The sequence below is a fragment of the Pinus tabuliformis genome, chromosome 6 (assembly GCF_031772625.1).
Source record: "Pinus tabuliformis cultivar Carrire ecotype Pingquan chromosome 6, CPIR1, whole genome shotgun sequence".
Lineage (NCBI taxonomy): Eukaryota > Viridiplantae > Streptophyta > Pinopsida > Pinales > Pinaceae > Pinus > Pinus tabuliformis.
Genome location: NC_142292.1, coordinates 1,341,867,420 through 1,341,873,183, shown reverse-complemented (window position 1 = coordinate 1,341,873,183; position 5,764 = coordinate 1,341,867,420). Strand labels below are relative to the sequence as shown.

The window sequence follows — 5,764 nt, the reverse complement described above, 5'->3', positions numbered from 1 at the left end:
TATCAATGTCAAGTGCAAGAATGAAGAAGAGCATAAGATTGACAAGTGGCATCATATTGAGTGTTCTCATGGGAAATTTATTCGGCATTTTTGTTTGCCAGAAAATACCAAGGTGAAGGAGGTGAAGGAGACAATGGAAAATTGAGTGCTCACTGTCAGAAAGGTAGATGGACAATGTGATCTACCGCTCTTTCACTCCAGTCTATTCAAATTACTTAAATAACACAAGGCAAGTTCTCCTTACGTTTTATCCATTTCATCCCCACTTGGATCTTTTAAGTTAAACAAGTCTGGTTAGTACATATGATAGAATGAGTAAAATAAACAATATCAACAAAAAAAGCTTTCCCTAGACCTAAATTGAATTCAATGGTCAAAGATTCTTGAAACTTCAAAGAGATCCCGAATATAAGTTATTTGTAATGACAGACATGTATTAAGTTGTGTTGTTCCTAGATGGTGCTTTAACTTGCAACATGTAGTAATAAACCCACATAAGGCTCTAGGTTCTTTATTATATTATTATTTTAAGTTATAGAGTAGGATTGACATTAAATTGACTAGAAACATGATTCTCTGCTCTAGCTCATTGGGTCATTTTAGAAAGTAGCATGTTGTCTCATATAATTGTTTATTTCTCACACTGCAAAATGATTTGTTTTGGACAATGAATGAATTCAAAAGTCAAGAGTTAACCATGCAAAAAAATAATGATTCATAGGTTCCAATTTTGTTAGTGTTTGAGGTATACCTCTCTCGTGACATAGACACACATACCCACATGCAATCACTCCATATGTGCTACTTTAGATTGGTGGCCTCCTAAAAAGTGTGATTATGACATATGTAGTTGGGTAGATGTGTCCCTTCTAAATTTGGTAAGCATTACCATTTCTATTGAATCCTTGAAAAATAAACAGTTTCATAATACTTCCTTGTGCCCACCTTGTCAAACTATCTATTTTTCAATGGAAAGAATCACATATATAGATCGATTAAAGTTATGATTAAACCCTATTTTTTAGTTAATGTGTATATTATTGTCATTTCCATGCTCTAGTTGTTTGTTGTTGCAAGATCTCAAAACATCAATTTTTGAAAATGGCATAAGAGGTATGCAGATGTTAGCATTCTTAGACATTAAAAGATTACACATTTGTGAACCTTTTTGAGATTACATTTATTGTGTGAACCTTTTTTTCTAGTAGTGTTATTCAATTTCATGTCTATAAGTTATGCATCCTCGGACTTGATACATTTCTCTAATGCCTGTGACATATATAAATGGCATTGAGATTGAATTTAGTGCTATGAACCCCTTTTATATCTTAGTTTTAATCAAATACATGTAAAATTGTGCATCATGAAAATTGGTGCATTTACTCATCTATCTCGGACATGTATAGAAATAGCATCGGGATTGTATTTGTAATTGTGAATCCATTTTCCTCTTAGTTTCAAGTAAATACATGTTAAGGAATTGCACATCCTGAAATTTGATGGATTTTTTCATCACTCTGGGACATGTATAGATAGGGAATTGAGATTGTGTTTGTTGGTGTGAACACCTTTGCCTCTTAAGCTATTTAGCTAGTCAAGTACCCTTTCTTTAGAGTACAATGGGGATAAGGAGGTACAACACCTGCAAAAAACACACCATCCTCTCTCCTTTGTCTTTATCAGGTGGAGCATGTTCACTAGGATTTAAACCTAGCCATCGTAAGGATAAGCATCCCCATTTACAACCTTTAAAGACAATTTTCCCACTGTTATGTTTTTATAAATAAAATTACTAAATTATTTTTTTCGTGGAAGAAGTGAAGAAGAACCCTCACTTACAAGTAGGATACAACCCAATTCATTTGTCCTTATAGATTCAATGAAATATATGTTGATAAATTTTCATCTTGAAATTTGATGCATTTTTGCACCAACTTGAGACATTATGACATGTATAGAAATGGCATTGATACAAAGTTCTTTTATTGTTTTCAAAACTTTTTGGCTTCAGTAAGATAGAGTGCAAGATGTCTAACATTATCTAAAAATAAGTGTGATATAACACTGGATTATGGTGACATGTAGCATTATTTCCACTAAAATGCAAGTTGGGTGGAACTTTCCAAGACAAACTGATATATGACATTGGGCCTCTGTGATAACCATCCTATCCTTTTGTTAGGGATGTTTATAAGGTGTTTAATTTCTCAAAAGGTTGTCTTAAGATGAAGATATGAGATAAACTCAACAAGTTTTTCAAAAAAAAAAGGTAACTGAAAGAATTACTTCTCACAATATATAAATTAAACTAACCATTAAGTATATTGGTAATCCAAAGTGGTTTCCCTATCATCAAACAATAAATACTTGTATCATTGTGATACATGTCTATGGTGGCATTTGGTTTAAATGCATTGTATGGTCGATATCAGATGTTTGAGGATGGCCTTTGGGGAGGTCCTTGGAATTCAAGCAATGCTCACAACATTATTCAGTACATAGTCTACCATGGTTATAAGATATATGCAAAGGATTTTGGTAATGTTATTTAACTAGACCTTCTATCATTAGTTCAACATGTGGGGTTGATCAATCTTGCTCATTTGTATATGAAAACCAATACTTTCATTTTGGGGTCAAGATATGAGTTGAGTGGAGGTGGTATTAGCATAAAAGTCAGTGCTCCACAATGTGTTGTTGATGTAATTGAGCTTAGTAAGATTTTGAATGACATAAACAAGCATTCTCGTGAGAAACCATTAGCAGTAGCACTAGATGGATTCTTTGATCGGACTTGGTTTCAAGGACTTCTTCCACAAACAGAGCCAAATGTTCTAAATGATGTTACACAACATATATACGATCTTAGAGTAGGTAGATAAGATAAAGATAAAATCCATCATATTCTTTCTGTTTGCATTCACAAGTTTTGATAGGAAGTAATTATGTTTCATTGTTACCTGGGTGTGGATAAGCATTTGACACATAACATACTTAATCTAGGGTACTTGAGTCGAGAATCTACAAAGTTCAGACAAATGTTAGCTATTTTTCATAAATGTTTCCCTTTGGAAAGTGTCTGGGTTGGAGAAGAAAGTGGAGCTTATAACGGTGGAAAGTATAGTGTTTCAAATTATTTTGTGAATAGTTTATGGTGAGACTTATTGCATTTTTCTTGTTCTACCTTGGAAATATTCACATCTATATATTTTAGAGAATTCTGGTCTATGTTTTATTTAGTAAACCAATTGTTTAGCAAATAAATTACTCAATGGTACTTTTAAATTTTATACAGACACGTAATGTTCAAAACTTCAATCTTAATCCTCTTTTTTTATCTCTCTCATTTCTCATCTTGTCCCTTAGTATTTTTTTTTTCAATTCAATTTGTTTACATGATGCACTTAGCTTTCTGTTTCTTTTCCTCTTCAATGGGAAAATGACAAGTATCATATGGGAACTTGTTGTGTATTACTGAATTCTTTCTCTGCTTTTTGTAGGTATTTAAATTAGCTTGGAATGTCATCTATATATGATTCTAAAGTTTATTATAGACAAATCTTGATTGGTGCTAACTTAATACAACAAATTTACACTTAATCCTGATTATTATAGGTGACCAGTCCATGATCTGCTAGACCTCCTCAGATTGTGGGGTTGTTTTTGTTAATGTTAAGAAAATCCAAATAATTCAATTTGGAATTTGAAAGAAATGTCTCTATTATTGAGGGAGTAAAATATTATGGTTTATATAGAAACAAAGGGAAGTCTTCATGCTTGTCGTTCTGATTTATGATTCAGTGCAATGCTTTGGCATTTGTTGATGGGAGAGGTGTGCTTTCCATTAATATTATAGGACCACCCTACCTGAACACATATGCTCATTTTTCAAAGATTAATGTAATTACCATGTAGTACTCATTTCATTATTTCTTTATCCCAATTAATATGTGGAAATATAACATTTTGTTGTTTCTTGTACAGGGTTAAAAACCTACAGAATACCTAATATACGGAAAGAGAAATTGGGACTAAATGCAGATAAAACAACAAATTGATGGGCTCCTCAAAGTACTAGATGGCTAATTATGTAAAAATGGGATTCTAGATTGAGCAGGCATATAATTGAGATCCTAGGATCCAAGATTCATAAAACAATTTTCCAAAAGGGAGACTGAATGACATTTAATATATAAAAGAGAAAATGGAAATGACCTGTGTCCCTTGTATCAAAAGGTGATGATGATGAGGGGGGCACCCTCTGTTCTCTAGTTTCTTTTACTCTACTCCCACCTTTTCTATGCATTTATAATATGCCCAACTATTGATGTTGTGTTGTGATGGCGATGTGCTTGTGGGAGGGTCTAGAATTTTTTTCACACATCTTACAATCCTTATATATTTTAGATTAGGTTGTATTAAAGCGTGTGCAAGAAGTGTTACACTTATTTCTATACTTTTAATTTGCACACAGATAGTTACTTTGGTGCAATTTAATTGCAATTATTCAACTTATATTCTAATCTTCCATGCTCCTTTCTTTTTCAGCCTTTGGTTTGCATAATCTGAAACTACACCCTCTCTAGAGTTGTCTACCAACAATAAGGATTCCTACTTCTTCTTGCTTTGTGGCTACATGCCTCTTCGGACCTCGCAACCTAATATTGCAGTGTTCTTGAAGAGACTTTGAATTGACCATTGAAAAACATAGGTTAGCAATCACATGAACAAACACCAAAGTGAAATAACCCACATAGCTCAAAGATCAAGATATCAAGGTTTATATGGTAAACCCTCAAAGATAGAAACATCCATTGAGAAATAAGAAAGACGTGTTGTTGCTCAATAGGGATTACATGCGATCAATACTCTTAATCATATAGCAACATGTCAATTCCATTGGCAAACCCTCCATGATCTTTAGATAGAGCTCATGAGCAACGAGGTGATAGAATGCTCACTACTCACAATGTCTTATATCCTAACATCCCCCCTCAACAATTTGAGATAAGACATGTTGTAGCTCAAAATGACTCCTAATTTTTTTTCCCACTTTCCACATAATTTAGATAATCATTAAATTTTTCCTAGAACATCTCGTTATTCATAGGCTTCATCATTACAAATTTTATATTTCTATATTTTTACACCCCATCTACTAATTGTTGCTCACATTAACTATTTCCATAGATCATTTTTCAATTACACCACCAACCACCCATTCTTACTGTGATATATCATTATATAATAAACATTTCAAAATGGAAAAGCCTACCCTTAATGTATACCAAAAAGTTTTCTCCATATTTTAATACTAAATTCTTCCATTTTGTATCATACATTTTCCAATTTTAGAAGGTATAAAACCTTCAAGTCCATAACAACTTTATCAATTCGTTTAAAAAGCTATCTCATGTGATGTTTAACCAAGGTTTTATTATCATGTATATGGGTTTGAAAAATTAATTTGGTTTTATGTGATTTTGTTTAAATTTTAAAGGCATTTGTTTAGTCAAATTGAATGTATATAAAATATTATCAAATCTAAATCAGCAAAATAAAAGAAAATTGAAAGTAAAATAAATAATTAATTAGTTAGTTTAAAAAGTCATTAAAATATATAAATTTTGTAATTTAATTTGACAAAATAAATTGTAAAATTTATATACAATTTAATTTGACAAAATAAATTGTAAAATTAATTACAAATACAATAAAGTAAATGAATTTATTTTTATTATAATAAAAAAAATTATTATTGTTT

At 31.7% G+C, this 5,764-nt stretch overlaps 1 pseudogene; it reads left to right on the top strand.

The window, feature by feature from the left end:
- The first annotated feature begins 1,960 nt into the window (after nt 1-1,960).
- LOC149263563 (heparanase-like protein 1) lies at nt 1,961-3,990 on the top strand (annotated as a pseudogene).
- Nucleotides 3,991-5,764: the final 1,774 nt, after the last annotated feature.